The following is a 22,626-nucleotide window of genomic DNA, read 5'->3' as shown; positions in this document are numbered from 1 at the left end:
GTATGTGAGGCCAAACTATTGCCTTTTACAATACGGCCTTGAACAAATTAGCCACTGCCATTTTATTTAACTTTGCAATGAAACTGTTATATGGAATACCTGTTTTCTAAGCTTATTATGAAGAAAAATGAAATAAAGCACGTCAAAGGGATTTGGAAGCAAAAAGTTTCATATAATAATAAAAGTGTTTTTACAGGAAGAATCTTGATTCTGCTCTTTATAGAGGACATAATCCTACTCTTGGCAATGGAACTGTTTAAATACCTTTCCCATATTACATGATAATGGTAAAGATTACATGCATATTAAACTCCATAATATTAACTGCCATTTCTCTTTGTGTCGTGAATCCCCCACCTATTGTGCACTCTCTTCTGAAAACAGACTAGTGTTGTTTTTCAAATGAGACAGTAGTTTTCAGGCCAAGGGGCTGCCAAGTGCATCCTCCCCCATCACTCATCAGCAGATGGATCATGTCAGACTCAAGTAGATTACTGGATAAAACAAGATTTGGAACATGGACCTCATCAAGGAATACATGTATTTTAAAACACAAGATAGATTTGTTTGTTAAGAAATAAATAAATTCTTTGTTTAATTCTTTAATTTTTTTCATAGTTAAAAAGGGGGATAAAAAACATCTGCCACTAATAGCTAGTAGCATTTCTAAATAACAAAAAAAAAATCAGAAACATTTGGCATTTTGGCATTGAGGGAAACCAGTACATTTTTGTTTTGCTTTGTTAAAATAAGTGAAAAAAAACTGCAGAGAAGAAGATGAATCTAAGGTATGTCAGACTTGCAAGGAAATGGCACCTGGGAACAAGACTATTGCCAACTTCAAGGATGATTTGTCAGGTTTGATTAAAACCTGAATTAAGCAGTCCTCATTAGAACCTCAGAAGGATGAATTACGTTGCATAAATAGATTACTCATGCCCTGATAGAAACATTGGCACCACACACCCTGCTAGTAACTTTCAATTACATTGATAAATGAGAAGTTAAACTGTAATTTTTTTAGCACTATCCATTTTGTCTCTAATATCCTGCCACTTCTGTTTTTATTGTGATTGAAAATAGAGGCTGCAATGAAACAAACAGTCATTTGGATTAGTGTCACACTCCAGACCAGGAGATAATGGGGCTTGAAGTTATAGTGGGAACAGGAAATGACAAGAAGGGTGAGACGTATTCTTTATGTATCTCCTGTGCTGTCCCAGGTAGTTATTAAAGTTATATAATAAGTTCATGTAGCCCTTGTCTTCACTCGTATCATGAATAAAGTAGTCAAATTATGAAATGAGTGGCTAATGACAGTGTCTTCAAAGTGCTACTGGAAATTTTATTATCATGGGTCAGGGACTAGATTTCTTCCCATCAGTGAGTCAATAAATGTTATTTGCCATAGTTAATCCTTATAACATGTCAAAAATAGAGAAGACACTTAAAGTACTCTGTATGCTGGTCACCATTTCCATTTATAAGCATTAATTAAATTTACATCCCAGCTCATACTCTTGGTTCATGCCACACTACCATTTTTCCTACCAATGTAAATTGTGAAAAATTGGTCATGGCATTGGGAGAAACAGGGAAGGCATGAAAAATAGATAGTTATGCTTCAAAATGAAACTAGGTTTTTTTAGCTCTAACTTGAAGACCCATCACAGAAGGGGGATGTACCCAGTGAAATAAAAATCCAACTTCCCCAGAATTTTAAAAGTGTAATGGCTATAATGAAGTTTCTTGGAAAGACAGAAGAGAAAACTGAATCTAGTGACTCACAGAAGAAGAAAAAATCTTAAAACCTACTTTGCTCATTCACACCACAAAATCTGTCCAAATTCTCTTAGTTCTATTTCTCCATCTTCTCTGATTGCTGCCTTCTTGACTTTAAACTTTTTCTTTCCTTTCATGCCTGGGGATAGCCACATAATGTAAATGAATGTGGACTTGCTTAGTTTCCTCCATTCTCTTCTCTACCCATTGCACTAACCAGACAATAAAGATCCACAATCTAAGTAACATAATGAATCCTCCTGATAGGAGAAAAAATATCTGATTGCTTACTCTTAATATTTTTTAAGATAGTTCTATTGTACTGGAAAGATCTCTGAAAAAATAAACTGCTATATTACTGATAGAGGTTTTTGCAATTAAAGATTTGAAGGCAAATGCTTACTACCTTTATTTAAATTTCACTTCATGACAGGTGTATGCCAGCTTAACTAAGAGACTTTCCAAAGCTTTCTCCTTTTTTATAAAATAATCTCTAGTTGAGAGACTACTGCAGGAGCTGAGATCCAGCCCAGACCACCCACACCAGCCCCCATGGGACTCAGGCTCACAGTAGGCCCAGTCCACCCCTCCCCTAGCGGGGTAGACTCACACCAGAGTCTAGCCTCTGGAGCAGGACCACTCCTTCTGACCAGCAGACTACCCCGGGGGATAAAACCCAGCAGCCCAGATCCATCCATGATGACTTGTGCAGGACCAAGGTCCAGGATGCAGTAGCATACATTGAGGGACACCAGCAGGGTCTGGAAGCCCAACATCAAGGAGAGGTACAGACAATCTGCACAGGTACTACAACAATATAGGAAAGAAAGTAATATCTCAGGTCCACACTGCAAGAAAGGAAGACACATAGACACCATGAAAAAACAGGGAGGAAAGTGCCCCAAACAAACCAGGACACTATAAACACAGAACCCATGGACAGCGAAGTTGATGAAAAGTCAGAGAAGGAGTTCAGAAGGTTCATAATTAAAATGATCCGTGAATTAAAGAATGATCTAAATGAGCAAATACAGGCAAAAATTGATCACCCCCAACAAAGAGATAACAGAGCAAATACAGGTAGCAAAAGATTACTTCAGGAGAGAGATAGAGACCCTGAAAAAAAAAATAATCAGAAATCCTTGAAATGAAGGATACACTAAAGCAAATAAAAAACTCAATATAAAGCATAACCAACAGTCTAGATCACTTGGAAGAAAGAATATCAGAAAATGAAGACAAAACATATAACCTGGAAAATAAAGTTGATCCCATAGTGAAGAAAGTTAGAAACCATGAACAGAACATCCAAGAATCATGGGACAGCATCAAAAGACCAAATCTAAGAGTTACTGGGATAGAGGAAGGCACAGCGTTTCAAACCAAAGGAATGCACGATCTCTTCAATGAGATAATATCAGAAAATTTCTCAAGCATGAAGAATGAATCCGAAAACCAAATACAAGAGGCTTACAGTTCACCAAATGTACAAAATTACAACAGATTTACACTAAGGTGCATTTCAATGAAAATGCTTAACATACAGAATAAGGATAGAATCTTAAAAGCTACAAGAGAGAAGAATCAGATCACATACAGGGGGAGACCAATTAGTATCTCAGCAGATTTCCCAACCCAGACCCTCAAAGCCAAGAGATCGTGGAACTATATATACCAAGCTCTGAAAGAAAATGTATGCCAACCAAGAATCTCATATCTAGCAAAACTAAGCTTTAGATTTGATGATGAAATAAAAACTTTCCATGATAAACAAAAGTTAAAAGAATTTACAACTAGAAAGCCTGCACTAGAGAACATCCTCAGCAAAATATTTCAAGAAGAGGAAATGAAAAACAATGATGAAAATTAGCAGAAGGAGGTATTACACTAAAGGAAAACCTAATCAGAGGAGAAACCAAGTCATGTTAAATACCAAAAATAAACAAAAATGGCTGGGAATACAAATTATGCCTCAATAATAACCCTGAATGTTAATGGCCTAAACTCACCAATCAAAAAACATAGACTAGCAGATTGGATAAAAAAATACCCAACAATATGCTGCCTCCAAGATACTCATCTCATTGGAAAAGACATTCATAGGCTCAAGGTGAAGGGTTAGAAAAAATCATACCACTCACATAGACTGTGGAAGCAAGCAGGGGTTTTCAACCTCATATCAAATAAAGTAAACTTTAAACTGAAGTCAATCAAAAGGGATGAAGAAGGACACTACATACTGCTCAAGGGAAACATACATTGACAAGACTTAACAATTATAAATATATATGCCCCAAACAATGGAGCAGCTATGTTCATCAAACAAACTCTTTTCAAGTTCAAGAGTCAAATAGACCACAACACAATAATTTTGGGAGACTTTAACAAACCTCTTTCATCACTAGATAGATCTTCCAAACAAAAGCTGAACAAAGAAACTATAGAACCCAATAATACAATCAATAACTTAGACTTAATTGAATATATATAGAATATTTCATCCTTCAATGAGAGAATACACTTTCTTCTCAGCAGCACATGGATCCTTCTCTAAAATAGACCATATACTATGCCACAGAACAACTCTTAGAAATTATAAAAAAGTAGAGTTACTATCCTGCATTCTATATCAAAATGGAATGAAATTAGAAATCAATGATATAAAATAAGAAATAAAATTCACTCCAACACCTGGAGACTAAATAATATGCTACCGAATAAATAATGGGTTGCAGAAGACATCAAGGAGGAGATTTAAAAAAAATTAGAGGTGAATGAGAACACTGATACAACATATTGAAATCTCTGGTACACTATGAAAGCAGTTCTAAGAGGAAAGTTCATTGCATGGAGTTCATTCCTTAAAAAACGAAAAATTCAATAAATAAATGACTTAACATTACATTTCAAAGCCTTAGAAAAAGAAGAACAAATCAACACCAAGAGCAGCAGAAGACAGAAAATAATAAAAAATCAGAGCTAAAATCAATGAAATTGAAACAAAAGAAACAATTGAAAAAATTGACCAAACAAAAAGTTGGTTCTTTGAAAAAACAAATAAAATTGACAGACTCTTAGCCATGCTAATGAGGGGAAGGAGAGAGAAAACTCAAATCACTGACATATTTGCTGAAAAAGGAAATATCACAACAGACACTACAGAAATTCAGAGGATAATTAGAAATTATTTTGAAAACTCGTACTCCAATAAAATAGAAAATATCAAAGGCATCAACAAATTTCTAGAGTCATATAATTTGCCCGAGTTGAATCAGGATGATATACACAATTTAAACAGATCAGTTTCAAGTGATGAAATAGCAGACACCATCAAAACTCTACCAACCAAGAAGAGCCCAGATCCGGATGGATATACAGCCAAGTTCTACAAGACCTTTAAAGAAGAACTAATACCAATATTTTTCAATTTATTTCAGGAAACAGAAAAAGAGGCAGCACTTCCAAACTCATTCTATGAGGCCAATATCACCATGATTCCAAAACCAGGCAAAGACCATCAAAAAAAAAGAAAACTTCAGACCAATATCTCTAATGAACATAGATGCAAAAATTCTCAATAAAATTCCAGCAAATTGAATACAAAAACATATCAAAAAGATCATGCACCATTATCAAGTAGAATTCATCTCAGGCATGCAGGTTGGTTCAATATATGGAAGTCAATAAATATAATTCATCACATCAATAGACTTAAAGATAAGATCATCTCGATAGATGCAGAAAAAGCATTTGACAAAATACAGCACCCCTTCATGTTCAAAACACTAGAAAAATTAGGGATAACAGGAACTATATCTCAACATCATAAAGGCTATTTATGCTAAGCCCCAGGCCAATATCATTCTAAATGGAGAAAAATTGGAGGTATTTACTCTAAAAACTGGAATGAGGCCAGGATGCCCTCTTTCACCATTTCTATTTAACATAGTTCTTGAAACACTGGCCAGAGCAATTAGATAGATGAAAGAAATTAAAGGGATACACCTAAGAAAAGAAGAACTCAAATTGGCACAATTTGCTGATGATATAATTCTATACCTAGAAGACCCTAAAGTTCCACCAGAAAACTTCTAGAACTAGTAAATGAATTCAGCAATGTAGCAGCATATAAAATCAACACCCATAAATCAAAGGCATTTCTGTATATCAGTGAAAAATCCTCAGAAGTGCATGGAAAGAGGAAAACTACCTCAGTTACAATAGCCTCAAAAAAAAAAAAACTTGGGAATCAATTTAATGAAAGAAGTATAAGGCCTATATAGTGAAAATTACAGAATCTTAAAAAAAGAAGTCAAAGAAGACCTTAGAAGATGGAAAGACCTACCTTGCTCTTGGATAGGCAGAATCAATATTATCAAAATGACCATACTTCCAAAAGCACTATACAGATTTAATGCAATTCCAATCAAAATCCCAATGACATTACTCATAGAAATAGAAAAATCAATTAAAATCAAGAATCAATAAATGGGATGGATTCAAACTAAAAAGCTTCTCAGCAAAAGAAACAATCAGTGAGGTGAATAGAGAACCTGCATCTTGGGAGCAAATATTTACCCCTCACACATCAGATAGAGCACTAGTCTCAGGGGTATATAAAGAACTCAAAAAGCTAAGCACTAAAAAAACAAATAACCCAATCAATAAATGGGCTAAGGACCTGAATAGACACTTTTCAGAAGATAATGTACAATCAATTAACAAATATATGGAAAAATGTTCATCATCACTAGCAATTAGAAAAATGCAAGTCAAAACTACTCTAAGATACCATCTCACTTCAGTCAGAATGGCAGCTATTATGAAGACAAACAACAATAAATGTTGATGAGGATATGGGGTAAAAGGTACACTCATACTTTGCAGGTGGGACTGCAGCCAATATGGAAAGCAGTATGAAGATTTCTTAGAAAATTAGGAATGGAACCACCATTTGACCCAGCTGTCCCTCTCCTCAGTCTATACACAAAGGACTTAAAAACAGCATACTACAGGGACACAGCCACATCAATGTTTATTGCAGGACAATTCACAAGAGATAAACTGTGGAACCAACCTAGATGCCCTTCAGTAGATGAATGGATTTAAAAATGTGGCATATATACATAATGGAATATTACTCAGCAATAAAAGGGAATAAAATCATGGCATTTGCAGGTAAATGGATGGAGTTAGAGAAGATAATGCTAAGTGAAGTAAGCCAATCCCAAATAACCAAATCCTGAGTGTTTCCTTTGACTTAAGGAGGCTGATTCACAGTGGTATAGGGAGAGTGAGCATGGGAGGAATAGACAAAGTCTAGATAGGGCAGAGGGGTGGGAGGGGAAGGGAGGGAGCACGGGGTTAGAAATGATGGTGGAATGTGATGATAATTATTATTATTCAAATAATAATATTCGAAGACACAAATTGGTGTAAATATACTTTGTATACAACCAGAGATATGAAAAATTCTGCCCTATATGTGTAATAAGAATTATAATACATTCTGCTTTCATATATAAATTTTTAAAAAGTTTTTAAAAAGATATTATTAAAAGTATTAGAAAGGTTGATTAAAACTTCTAGTTGAGAGAAAAGAAATAGGGGTGGGGAACTTAAGTACATAAACTCAGGGAGGAATAAGAAATTGAAAGAGAAATGAGATTTTAGGCAAGAAGCAATAGAGACAGACTACTTACCTCAAAGGTAGACTGAGAGTAGGATCAGAGAGAGAGAGAGAGAGAGAGAGAGAGAGAGAATGAATATGAAGAAATAAAAGAAAATTACAATCATTAAGCACCAAATCCCGGAAGTTGAATCTCCCCACTTTTGTTTGAGTTAGGAAAATCAAGTCTCTGGGCCTCAGTGTAGTCCTCTCTAAAATGAGGGAACTTGCCTAAAAAATCTGAAAGGCCAATATTCCAGGGTTTTGTTTATCTTTATCAACTAACCTGCACTCTGCCTCTCCAACTTCCCCATCATAGCAGTAATCCCCAAAACTCTGCACCTTCAGCCATATATTCTGAAAATTTAAACTGTTTTTGCTTTATGCTCTGGACAAACTCCAGCAATCTCTGAATGCATACATATTATCTTCATTACCAAATTTATCATCTACAACAGAAAAAGAGTATTTTAATTACCTGATTGATTATGAAGTGCACTCAACTTATAGACTAACAATCTCATAGGCATTGACAAATTAAGATGAATGAAGTTGCCATAGCTGTAGCCACACACATAAACAAAGAATAAAGCATTAAATCAAAAGGCAACAGAGCAGTAAGGTGTAGAATGTGTGCGTGTTTGGCCACAGGCTACTTTATCTGTTAAAATCTAAATATCCAATATATCTCTTTTGATATATTCACCTAGAAGAAATATTCATTTCTATAAGAATTGCTTAGCAATCACACACACAACTCTATGGCCCCTCCTCAACTCAATTTCCCTAAACAGAATTTATTGATTTTCTTATCTAACTTAATTTACTAGACTTAAATTTCAAGTGATCTTGGTCTATTCTTGAGATAGGGATAAAAACCATATTGCAGGATCCAAAAAAAGAGTCAAAGGGAGAATTCTAAAACAACATAATGCATGATTTAACATCTAATTTTCCAAAGTGAAGGCTTGATCAAGAACAACACCTATTTAGAAGTAAGAATTTTAGATTTAAAAAAAAAAGTCAGGGGCTGTGGTTGTAGCTCAGTGGTAGAGCATTTGCCTAGCATGTATGAGACACTGAGTTGGATCCTTAGCACCACATAAAGATTAATAAATAAAATGAAAGTATTGTGCCCGTCTGCAACCAAAACATTCTTTTAAAAAAGTCAGGAAATCTTTCATCATATGGTCAATATGTAAGGGGCATCTTAAGGGTAAAGAACCCCTTGATTAAAATATGAAAGTGCTTTATATGCATCCTTGGTGGCTCTGAGGTGAGATGCGACCATTTGCAGGGAAGAGTCCCACTCGCTTCCCAGCTCACTGCTGGGCACTGAATGAATGTTGTTATGTGTTTGACTGAACAAGATGAAAATCTTCTTTACATCTGACAGACAGCTGAGCATCATTCGAAGGATATTAAAGGAGAGAAAGGATAAAACTTGAAATCCCTGGTTCTAGACTAAGATTCTAACACCTGGAACCTAGATCAGTGTTTGTAATAAATTGGATTTTGTGTAATTTTAATATTTTATTGAAGAAAATAGTAAATAGAAAGGTTCTGAGGGGAAAAAAAATCTTCACATCTCCTTTTTATGATGTGACTCCTCCCCTTCTCTCCAGATACTGAAGTAATATGCAAACATAAATTATACTGTAATATCTAGCCATATGTCTAAAATTAAATGGTTCTTTCCATGTGAGAATCTTAGAGAATTTCCTAATCATCAAATCTAGAGTGAGGAGAAAGTATCTTTTTAATTTTTTTTACAAAGATTTTTATTCTGTTGTTCTGTAATTAAACACTTCTAAAGATTTTTTTAAAAAATTTAAATATTTTCAGCAGTCCTCTGATTTCCCCCATTCCCACTCCCACACACACAGACACACACACACATACATCCCTTTCCTCCCTCTGCATATTTACAAACCATATATTTTATAGCGTATGTATGTAATTTATATAAAAATATTTTATATATAAAACATGTGTATATATATTTTTTCTTCTATTTGCTTATACTGAGGACCCTGAAATTTCCACACCTCTCTCTTAAGCCCAGAATCTCAATGGCTGCATCTTTCCAGAAAACCCACCTGCTTCACTCAGGGAAAGGGAGCAGTGTGTCCCTGATGGTGTGAGCTGAAGGAGGAAATCTGGAAGTCCATTTCTTCTACAGTCTGAATAATAATACTTCTGTTTTCAGTCCTGCTCAAGTTCCCTGTTTCAAAGATGCCTCCTGTTTTCACGTGGTCCAAGCTGCTTTGCTACTCAGCAGCGCTCTCTGTCGGATTAAGATTTCAACACATGTCCATTGATTCCAGCCTTCTTGTACCTACCATGTTGTCGTCTCCTAGATTTCTTTTTTTCTTGCCATTGTGGATTTATGACTTTTGAAAATTACCTTATTGTCCTATTATTGGGTTTTTAAGAGGGAGCATGAGATAAAATTAATCTCTGTGTGTATGTGTGTGTGTGATCTGTCATTCTTAATCCAAAGTTTCAGTTTTTATTTTATCTTTGGATACTTATGTATTGAGAACTTACTTGTATATTTTGTGTAATAAAAAAATAAAATGTAAGATTAGCCCATGGGATCTGTAAAAGCTCTTTTCCTATTCAGAGATCTTCTATTAGTTTTTCATTATTTTCTGTTTTGTGACTAAATGAAGGTGGTTAAGATTGTTTACAGAAGAGCATCTGAATTGTTGAACCCTTCCATGTAACCCAAATAAATTTGAAATGATAGCAAGAAGAGCAATCAATTCATTGATATAACTGTCATGTGAACTTAGTCTTGGCTTATTTTATTTATTTATTTATTTATTTATTTATTTATTTATGCGTGTGTGCGTGCGTGCGTGTGTGTGTGTGTGTGTGTGTGTATACTAGGGTTTGAACCCAGGGGTGCTCTATCATTGGGCTAATCCCTAGTCCTTTTTAGTTTTGATTCTGAGACAGGTTCTTGCTAATTTGTTGAAACTGTCCTGGAACTTGAGACCCTCCTACCTTAGCCTCCCAAGTAGTGTTGACTTTTTCTGCAAAACGATCCATTCTATAATTTGTGAGATCAACTTGCCAATAGACATAACAACAGTTTGCCCCACATGTTGTTCAGACTGCTGCCTAACAAGGCACTTGTAATAATTCTTACTTTGTTCTTTCTGAGTTCCCTCTTTCCTTCCAAAATAATAAAGCTTTCTTATTCTTCAAGACACAGTTCAAACATTACTTCCTCTCTTTGGCCACCTCTTTTCCCTCTACATCCCTGGAAGAATCAAATACCTCATTATCTGGGATGCTTTTGATATTTTGCACATAATTCCATTGTAGCACATAACTCAAGGCCCTGAACAGATTTATTGTCTATACTTCCACTAAATGTTGATCTTCTCAAGGATATATGTGTGTTCCATTCTCTTGGGTATCACAGTAGCTAGTATGGTACCTAGAAATCAAGAGCATCAGTAAATAATCTTGAACTTGATTATAGTGAAATGAACACCCCTTCTGCTCCAAGACTGAATAAGGAGAAACAGTGTGAGCATTCAGTTCAAAGCAAAAAAGCTATATATTAATCTGATCCCTCCAAACTAAACTCACTTAAGAAAGAGACCTTCTATAGTTGACAGATTGAAAGAATTGAAACTCAAATGACTTAGCCAAGGTCAAAACAAATAAATGTCAGAACAAAAGCATTTGAGCCCTCATCTGGTTCCTAAACTAAAATGCTCATTTTTTTGCTTTTCTTTATAATGTAAAAGATCAGTGAATTTAACATACAAAAAGGAACAGTTTTTCATCTGAATATTGCCAGATCTCAGTGTATAATTGACTATAGTCTTCAAATATAAGTCAAGAATAGAGAAATGTCCAAATGTTTGCTTTTCAACTTATTTTTACATTGTTCATTTCTGAGCCATTACATCTGCCATGGTTAGTTCAGCCTGCTGTGAACTTATATAATCGGAGACTGCTATTATTTTAAATGGCACTTCTTAGTGTATGGACTTGATGCTCCCAACTGTTCTACCTTCAGAGAAGGAAGAAAGGTACAACCAATTCCTTGACCTGCATTCTCAACCACATATTGTGAACCTGTAATTTGCATACTTTCAAGAAGTGTGCCTACTGAGGCTTTTATTTTTTGTTTGTTTGTTTTGTTTTTAGAAAAAAAAATAGTAAAATGTGTCATGGAACACATCCATAGCACAATAAATTTTCTTAGAAGCCTAAGTGGTACCATTTATCTTGTTTGTCTCCTTTAAACACCTCTGCATTGGTTGAAATATTCAGTCTACATATCTTCATTCATTTAGATTCTTTTAAAGTACATATAAATGTTCTATGCAAACTGAACACCAAGTTTTTTTTTTTTGTTTTGTTTTGTTGTTTTACATCAACTCCTAATTTCTCTCCTCCAGGAAATCAGTGGCTATTAGTCATCCTTGTCAAGGAAAAATCATTTCCATTTGGGCTACTGAGACTTTTTTCTTCTGGATCTTGCTGGTGTATTCCAGGTAATCAGGACTTTTATGGGATAGACAATATGCTACTTGTGGCATGATTGACAGCATAGCAGAAACACAAATCCTTGACATCTGTTTTCTCACTTTGAGCACTTCTTACTTCAAGCACCCAATGTGTTTTTCAGGGGGCTTATCTACTTTCCAGAGAATGTTCAACCCATGCATAGGGAGGTTTACAAGTGGTAGAATAATAAAGTCCCTGAACCACTGACAGGGGAGTTGGTAGACAACTATCATAGCCCCTCACTCACCAAAGACACCAAAGGTGTGTCCTACACTGACTCTCAGAGGGCCCCAGCAGGTTTGGGCCCTGCTTTGCCACTCTAGTAATCTTCTCACTAGAGTACTTGTTTCCTTCTCTTCCCTACCTCATTTCCCAACCTATGTTAGGTGGGATCCATCAAATTTTCAGTCCCTCCTCCTAGAATAGATAAGAAGTATTTTATGGACAAATATTTATTGGGTGACACCATAGAGATTTTTTCTCTTTAATTCACAGAGAATGATGTCAGCCCCCAATTCTCCCATTCCACTAGGATCAACATTTGTTCATTTGCTCCATGCTTCAGTTCTTCTCCGTTACCTGGGTGTCCTGTGACAGAGTCTTTGCTCTTTGTGCATAATAGCAGAGCTAGGGGCAAAAAGAGTCACCATCCTGTCTGGGTCCAAGAGGAAATAGGTTTGCTCCCATCTTGACCCTGAGCAGTGCCTTGGCAGTCCCAGTTCCTCCTGCCTTTTCCAGCTGCCTTCCACCTCTGGTGTTACTGTTAAACCACAGTATGTCCCTCTCCACACGCTCCCAGGCAAGAATTTACCACCTTCTCTTCCAGGACACAGCATATATCCATGTACACGCACACACACAAACACACACACACATACATGCACCTTTATTTTATTTCATCAGTGTATTTATTCTTATTGCTACTGAAACAAATTATCCAAAGTTATTGTCATAAAACAAACCCCCGCCAAAAAAAAAAATTATAGTACTGGAGGTCAAAAATATGGAATGAGTCCCACTGGGCTAAATTCAGTATGGGCAAGGTGGTATTCCTTCTGGAAACTTCAAGAAAGACTCAATTTATCTGCCTTTTCCAGCTTTCAGAAACCACCTGTACTCCAGCTCACAGCTCCATTCCTCCATGTTCAAAACCAGCTTCAGTAAGCTGCCTCCTCGTCAGCCTGTCACCCTTCTGACTCTCTGTTGTGCCTGTTTCTTCCACTTGGAAGGTCCTTCATAATTGTATTAGGCCCACTCAAATATCTTCAGACTAGCTCAGTATCAACTATAATTACTTTTATCACATTATCTACCAAATTCAATTTCTAGGGATTACTGTGTAGACATCTTGGGGTGAGGGAAGGCATTATTTTGCCTATCCAGTAGTCAAAAAGAAATTTGCTAAGAATACCACCACTTCTTGCTGTTAAGGCTCCATTAAACTTGAAGCTATGTATAAGGATAGTTCTATTTTCCCTTCTCACTCTAGAACAGAATGCTATCATTGTGTTTGCATTGCCAATAGCTGTCATCATTGAGAACTTGTGATGTGTCAGGCATCCTGTATTCTAAGCAATGTTTTTATGGCCTTCAGAATCATACTGCTCTAGATTTGAATTTGTTGCTCTGCCACCTTCTAAGTGGGTATGATCCTGGACAAGCTACTTAGCCTCTCTGAATCTCATCCTCTAAGTGTTAAAAAGCAATCATACTATCTTCAGATATGACAAGTTGATCAATTTGTTATTCTCAGAACTTCTCATTGAAAATTTTGTCATTGTTTGGAAAACTTGAAAAGATTTTTGATTACCTATAGAATTACCACATGATTTTATTTTTGGACCCTCTAAAAATTATACCAAATTGACAAGTGAGAAATTAAAATTTCAATAACCTATAACATAGAGAATAAGAAAAGAGGCCACAATGATTTGAGAGCTAAAAAAAAAAAAAAGAAATAGATGGAAGGGTGGTTACTGACATAATAAGGAAATAAAGCCTACATCAATTTCAATTTTACAAGGTACCAACAAAGAAGCTAGTTTACTTTCTCAACAAAATCCCTGGAACTCAGCCTTGGAAACCAACCAACAAAACTATGGAGAATAAAAATATCAGTGGTTGCCAAGGGTTAAGGGAACATGAAGGATAAACAGGTGGAGCACAAATGATGGAATAGGGAAAATACTGTAATACTACAATGGTTGATAGATTTCAGTATCCATTTTTCCAGACTCACGGTGTATACACCACCAAGAGTGAACCCTACTGTAATGGTTACTTTGAATTGTCAAATTGATTGGATTAAGAGATGCCAAAGATTAAGAGGGTTATAGATATGTCAATGAGGGTGTGTCTAGGAATGATTAGCATGAGGCAGAGTCAACTGAAATGGAGACCCTCCTTAAGCATGGAGAGCACTGTCCAATAGGATGGATGGAATGGATGGCTTGGATGGAATAAAAGTTGGAAGAACAAGGAAGCAGCAACAGATGCAAGGTCAATTCTTCTTGTAGAGGTTCTTGATTGCTGCTGGGATTGTCTGAGGATATTGGACCCTTGCTTCTTCCCTCTTCCAAAGTGGACTCTGCCAGTGATTTTCCAGAGCCTTCAGTCTCAGACTAGAGTAGCACCCTAATCTCTTATTCTGGCACTTCAGCTCCTTGGGCTGCACAGCTCCTGGTTCTTCCAGCTCTGCAGACGGTCATTGTGGATTACCCAGCTTCTGCTCTCATAAGCCAACCTAACTAGTCCCCTTTGTATAATTATACTTCCTGTTGATTCTGTTCCTCTAGAGGACCCTGACTAACACATCTAGTGTAGGATGTTCTCATACGGTGATAATGATGTGTCGATGCAGATTTACCAATTATAGCAAATGTGCCATTCTGTTAAGAATGTTGGTAAAGGGAGTGTTATGCCTGTGTAGGTGTAGGAGGTATATGTGCCTTCCGTTCAGTTTTGTTTGAACCTAAAACTGCTGTAAAAAAAAAATATAAAGAGGAGCTGTCTTAGAATGAAAAACAGTTCCTGAAAATTAAACATATTACAGATGAAACTGGAAAAAAAATTAAAAGCAAGTGTAGCAATTAAAATTGAAAATCCAGGAAAGCAGGATAAAATATAATACAAGATAGAAAATACACAGTAACAAAATTAGAAAATTATATTCAGCATTCCAATATCTAAAGGAGTTCCAGAAAACCTGAATATAAAATTACTGAAGAAATTATATTATATTTCCCTGAACTGAACAAAATACTTTTTCCAGAATGAAAGTACTCAGGAATGCTCAGGACAATAAGTAAAAAAATAGACACAACAAGAAACATCATTAGAGATGTCACCGAGAATTAAGAGGAAGTTCTGAATGTGTGAAAGTGTATAAACACACACACACACACACACAGATTCTTATTAAAGAAGGGGCATCACATGACCTCAGCAACACTCAGTATAACACTTGATAACCTCTCAACATCTACTACAAAATTATACTGTCTAAAATTCCATGCTAGTTTTATCATTCTTACTTTCAAACAAAGGACAAGATAGGGCTGGGGATGTGGCTTAAGCGGTAGCGCCTTCGCCTGGCATGCGTGCGGCCCAGGTTGGATCCTCAGCACCACATACCAACAAAGATGTTGTGTCCGCTGAAAACTAAGAAAAAAATAAATAAATATTAAAATTCTCTCTCTCTCCCTCTCTCTCACTCTCTCTTTAAAAAAAAGATATTGTAAAGGAAAAATGAATTGTTAAGGGTAGTAGATACCTCAAGAGCCTGGATATCTGATACTAAAACTTTAAAATAGGAGAATTCATTTGCATAATAGAAGACAACTGATTTGAAGGTACCAGGAAATTTTTAAACAGAAAGATGGTACAAAGGAAGAGGGGAGAGGGAAGGGGAAGTAATAGTGGCAGCTGGTATGTAAATGAAATTTTGTGCCACACATTATAGAACTTCTGCCCATGCACTACACATCACCCAGCATTCTAAGCTCACAAATAATTGATGGGAGTGATTTCTGACAAGGAAACAGAAAAAGGAATTGTCATTCTTTAAAATGTAGGTAGAGCGGGTGTGGTGGTGCCCACCTGTAATTCCTAGACGTGGAAAGCTGAGGCAGGAGGATGGCAAGTTCACGGTTAGCCTCAGCAATTCAGCAAGACCCTAAGCAACTCAACAAGACCCTATCTCAAAATTTTTAAAAAGCTGAGAATGTGGATCAGTGGGTTCAATCCCTAGTGCCAAAAATAAAAAAAAATAAATAAATAAAACTACTTGGCAACTGATGAGTAATGAGTTAGCCTTTAGAAAATAATGTCCTTCAGAATTAGCAAAAACCTTAGGAGGGTTTTGAAATTTCAGATTTGATATCTTGAATGGCATCAAAGTACCCAGCTGATGTCTCCTTTATCCTGGGGCTTATATTAAATACTGTATCTGATAAGCTTAGCACAGTGCTGGCCAATCTAGTGTGGGTTCAATCTAGGACAGATACCATGTAAAACTTCACATTATCCTCACAAAAACCCTTTAAGGTGGGCAGTATTAACTTCATTTTTTATACAGTCCAGTACCTTATTAATCAAAGGTCATTCAAAGGTCATTGTATCTTCCTAATAAAATTAGCAAATTTATCCTAAAGCAGAGGAGGAACTACATACACTTTTCGGATCATTTCCTTTGTACACTGTCTTTAAATAAGTGTGGCAAGAGGATGAGAAAATATACATCCTTGTTCTTTATAATCTAAGATGCTCTCACCCATCCCTAAACAGATTGAATGGGGGAAAATGAGTAGGAGTGGAGATGACGGTGATAATTCAGAGAAATTTTTAAATGTGTCCATATTTCATGTAGGAGAGTTGCTGTTGCTTTTTTTTTCTTTTCTTTTTTTCTTTTGATATCTTGTAGGAGGGTAACTTCTGTTTTAATTCTGCTTTAAGAAACTCGTGGCCCAACTCATTCAATATGTCACCAGTTTCCTGAATATTATTCATATTCTGTTAAGATATTATACCCTCAACTACCAAATTAGAAAGGCTGAAATTACCAATTAAAAAGATAAATAAATCATCATATAAAAGTTGCATTATGTTAAAAGATGCTGGAAAATTAGATTTGGGCCTGATTCACCAGGATCTCCAATCATCAATGAACATGTTGAACAAGTTAAACTACTGACAGAACCCTTTAGCTTTCCAGAGTCCCAATTTGCTACACGTTTTCTGCCAGATACTGTCAAAGAAAGGAGTTTTCTGGAAATCATTTTTATAAAACTTTTTTATTGGTGCATTATAATTATACCTAAAAGAGGGATTCATTGTTACATTTTTGTGCAAGCATATAGCATAATTTGTTCAATTTCATATTTGAAAATCATTTGACATGTGGGTGAGAACTCATTTATTTTATGTGCTATAACAAACCATCCATCTTTAGAATTGTGAATTCTAGAACCCTACATAGAATCAATGTCATCAATGTACTGGACCCTGAAACATGACTGCATCTGAAAATTACTCATGGAATAAAATCCAGCAGAAGGAGGTTGAAATTGTAATAAACTAGAAAAATGCATACTCCCTAAAAGTGTTCAGATTCTGTAACTTTTTTTTGCTCCAGTAAATAGAATCTTGCTAGCATTGTGAGTCCTACAGACTACTAGTTTGTGACATCAAAAGTCTTCCCTGTTTGCCACCACATCGTTTTCAAAATCAAATTAGCTTCCTCCTCTTCAGTTCTCCCTGATTCCTCAGAGGGTTCAGCAAATTCCTGCTTTTTCTGAAAATGTGCTGGATTCCAACCAAGTTCCAGGCATTGGAGTAGCCAGGAGTGGGGGAAAGGAATGGGGAAGACAATGGACTTAGAGCTTAGAGTGTAAGCAGAAAAATCTTCATCGACATGAAAGCACAAAAAAATATATACTTACAAATGAAACATATACGGTTATACAGGGTGCTAGAAGAGAATAGAACAGAGTATTGATCTATTTGAGGTTGTCCTAGTCTTCAAGGGCATATTTCATCAAGCAGGAGACCTGAGTTTATTTAGATCTGTTAGCTGCTGTCTCAAAATGTCTTTGCCCATATAGATTTAAATTTCCCTGTATCCAATGTTTGCTTTACCCTCCTAGGGTTTGCAGATCATTTCTATTTGATGGTAAAAACAAACAAAACTTAAGGGTTTCTGCTTCTCTATATCATATCAATATTATACTGGTAGCCCTCATCAGCACATTGTTTCTTCATTGATCTTTTGCTTCAAATACAGATTTTTTTTCTAATTTATCTCTGCTGGTTTTGCATGCTTGCTCTAGTCTCAGATCAATTTGAATTCTACAGGCTTTGACACTATTCTTAACAAGTAGTTTAACTTTGTAAAAACACAGGTTTGGTTCAGATTAGAAATCTTAATCAAAGACTTTTTTGTTATAACCAAATTACTTGTCTCTTTAAGCCTCAGTTTCTTCATTTTAAAAATGAGAACGACAATTCCTGTTTTTCAGTATTGTGGTGAAAAATAGATTATCTCCTAGGAGCCAAATGTTCAGTATAACATCTGGCAGAGACAGGGGTCCACCAAACAATTGATGGTTATTAGTTTTACAGAATTTCTTAGAGGCAGAAACTTATTCTTCCTTTTCTTTTCTGTCCCTCATGATGTCAATGCACAAAGTCCCTAATACATAGAGCAGGCAGAATGTTGAGTATTAATAATGCAGGGGAAAACTTAAAAGGAATTTCATATTTGGCAATATGTTTTTAGAGAGGAAGAATACTTTTTAATCCTATAAATGCTAAATTGCATGTTCCTTTTCCAGTTAAACACAGTTTGCTTACCACTAATTGTCACTTAGTGGCTTCTGCTCCAACAAATATTCATGCATTGTGTTTACATATTTACACTTCTAGTATTGTGTCCCTTTTCTCATAGAATATATATCCTGCAAGGCAGGGCCTTATCTCCCTGCAGCAAGCAACCCTACAACTGACAGCTTTAGTGAAATAACCAAGAGTTCAGTTATTTTGATGCCTGCAGAGCAAAGGTAAATTTCACCAAGCACCATTAGTACAAAGCAGAAGAGAGAAACGTAGCCCCACATGTTACAGAGTCTTCATTTATGGCAATGAATCTCTAAGTCTAGGTAGATATATCAAGAAAGAAAGAGGGAACTTTTACTACCCTGTTATTAAACTACTACTATAAACATTTCAAATTTTACAGGTGAGCCTTACTTTACGAAAATAGAAAGCAAATCACCTCTATGAGTCAGTTGAGTTCTAGCAGCTTAGTCTAGCAAACATTTCCTTACAGTATCAGAATAAGCCTATGTTCCATGTATTAACTAAATCAAACTTCTCTGGACCCCCACGTTAATAAAATAATAAGTGCATTTTCCTTTTCCCCCACCACACTATCTCTATGATAAGTAGTGGACACTGTGGTATAGTAGACACCAGAGGCCCAGATCCCTCCAATCCCTTTCAGAGTGCCTGTGTGCCCTTCCTCTGCTTCTGTGTGCCTCTGACACCACTCCTGGGACTCTCTTTGGAGGACTGCCCTTAAGCTACGAGAGCTGGTTTGCCTGGCAAAAACAGGTACCCTGAAGTGCCTGGAAATGGATGTCTGGGAGTATTCTTAGCTAACAATGCCATTGCTGAAAATCTAGCTCCCCAGACACAACTTGGAACAAGCTCTTATATATGATTTACTCTCCAGAGCTCTCCTGCATCAACAGGCTGCAGCTAGGACTTGAAGTAAGACCGGATCCTTGCTTGGCTTCTTCCCTTCCTCCATTCTGATTCCTTCACTTGATTTCTAAGCACCTATTGGAGCACATCCTTAATAAATCAGTGTAATGCAAATCTTCTCAGGATCTACTCCTGGGGAACCAGATCAAGATGCTTAGGATACTCACCCTCTCCAGAAAGATCCATCCTGGCTCACAACAGGTCTTACTAATCAGGTTCTCCAGAAAATGGAACCAACAGAATGTGTGAATGGGAGAGATGGAGAGATTTTAAGGAATTGACCATGTAACTGTAGGGACTGGCAAGGCTGAATTTTGCAGGACAGGCCAGCTAGCTAGCCAAAGCTGATGTTGCAGTATTGACTCTGAAAACAGCCTGGAGGCTGACTACTCTGCCTCTCCACGTACATACAAGAATATTGTTCTTTTGTCAGATTTTCTCCTTAAAGATAAGTTCCTAGAAGTAGAGGTGCTGGGTCAGATAGTGTGTACTTAATAAAGCTTATGAAATACTTCCCTAATAATCTTCCAGGAACTCTATGCTAATATACATAGCCAAACTCAACTTAGGACTATGCTATGTGTCTTCACACCCTCCCAATGAATATTTTCATTTTCCTTAATTTTCATCAATACAATGAGAGGCAACTCATTGTTTTAAATTTTTTTTAACTTTTAAGTTGAACATGCTTTATATTTTCACAAAAGTATAATGGATATTCTTACCTCTTATGAACTGAATGTCATTTTCACCTTTCTTTCTCTTAGGAGACTATAATAATGTTTCATATAATAGGAACCTTAACCATTTAGCAAATATATTTTAAACACCTACAATGTGACAAAGACTGTACTGTACATATAAAAATGAATAAATTTGTGCACTTTTTTCCTTGAGAATCCCATATTCTACTATTGTTTGGAAGCTAGAATAAATTATTTTTTAATCAATTTTTTTTATTTATATATGACAGTGGAATGCATTACAATTCTTATTACACATATAGAGCACAATTTTTCATATCTCTGATTGTATACAAAGTATATTCGCACCAATTCATGTCTTCATACATGTACTTTGGATAATAATGTCCATCACATTCCAAAATCAATTCTAACCCAATGCCCCCTAGAATAAATTATTTTATGAATAAAATATAAAATGAAGATTATATTGGTTGGTACCCTATTGTGGATAGTTTTTGTGTGTGTCACTAAGCTAAGAATATTACAGGTTGGGTATCCAATATCCAAAACGCTTGGGAACAGAAGTACTTTAGATTTGAGAATTTTTTAGATTTTGAAATATTTACATATTCATGAGATATCTTGGAAATGGGGCCCAATTCTAAACACTAATTATTTTTGTGTTTTATATTGTATTTTACACATAACCCAAAGGTAATTTTCTACATTATGTTTAAGGCTCCGGAGCTTTGATGTGAGTCATCACAGGGAGTCAGTTTGGAATTTTCTATTTGTGGAGTCATGTTAGTGCTCAAAAAGTTTCAGATTTTGGAGCACTGGGGATTTTAGGTTTCTGAATTAGGGATTCTCAACCTCTAATATTCATAATTCACTAACTTGCCTTGTTTATATATCACGAGCTTACCTTGCCACTATTACATTTAAAATTCTTAGGTGTAATTTTAAATGTTATTTCTAAAGAAATATTAACTTATAGCTTTAAATTAGATTCTAAGACTACACTTAACCCTCTAATCTCAAGATTATTCACACTGGTACCAGAAAATTGATTCCCTTGCCCATAAAGCAATAGTGATCACTGCTCCATCAGAACCTAAAGTATGAGATATTCCTATATGATAGCTTTCAGAGTCAATGCTACAAATGCATCAGAAACTCTTGGATCTGGCGCTATATACCCTTTATAAAAATAATATTCACACATATTTTAACACCTCATTTCACTTTCTCAATACCTGTATGAGTAACTGTCTTATAGAAGGCATTCAATACATGTTAGAGGAATAAAAGAATAAATGAATGAGTAAATGATAAACCAATGTGTTTAAAGGCCTATATTGCGTATCTTTCATGTGCCAGGTATTGGACTAGACTTTGGATACCACAAGGAACAATATTATTCATAGATCCTACCCTCATGGAGTTGAAATCTTAGTAATGCAGAAAGACACATGCTCTATACATGTCCACATGATTATGAATGCATATACACACAACACATACATACAGAGACATCTGTATTTTGTGGGAGTATAATAGTCTGTAGGGATAAAGGATATCCTATCTGGAATACAGCTGCAAAGACAAGTGTGAGCAGGCTCCTGGCTAGCTGGGACTTGCCCCATTGGCTCCTGGAGCAAAGATAATTGATTCATATGCACGTACATCATTGGTATGACAAGGATAACCAGCATTCCCAGAAGTGCATATCAAAACAGATGTCTTTACAAAGAGAATTCTATTTTCAATAAACTCTTTAAAGTCATTGTATAGTGGATAATCATGCAAAGTAAGAAATCATCTCTAATTAGTTTCATAATTTATCTTTACAGTTTACTTAAAGTATTATCGTAAGATGAATCTGCCATATTATTAAATAATTTAGTGAACCATTAGAGGCAGGAATTAGAAGAAAGTTTGCAATAAGTTTCAGAAAAGGTTGAGGAAATTTGACTGCCTCCTCAAAAGATGTTTCCTCCTCACTATTTTAAAAGTTTGAATTCCTGCTCACTGTGGGATGACTTGTTAGAATCAGCCTAAATGTAAATATTATTACCTTATAAAACTATGAAATTTTTTGGCAGAATAAAGGATCCAGTTTAATTCTATTAACTTATTTTAGTAAAAACAGCATTCAGTATGATGATTATGCTTTGGGAAATTATTTCAACT

This window comes from Urocitellus parryii, chromosome 2 (genome assembly GCF_045843805.1).
Source record: "Urocitellus parryii isolate mUroPar1 chromosome 2, mUroPar1.hap1, whole genome shotgun sequence".
NCBI classification, from domain to species: domain Eukaryota; kingdom Metazoa; phylum Chordata; class Mammalia; order Rodentia; family Sciuridae; genus Urocitellus; species Urocitellus parryii.
Note: the sequence above shows the minus strand (reverse complement) of the source record.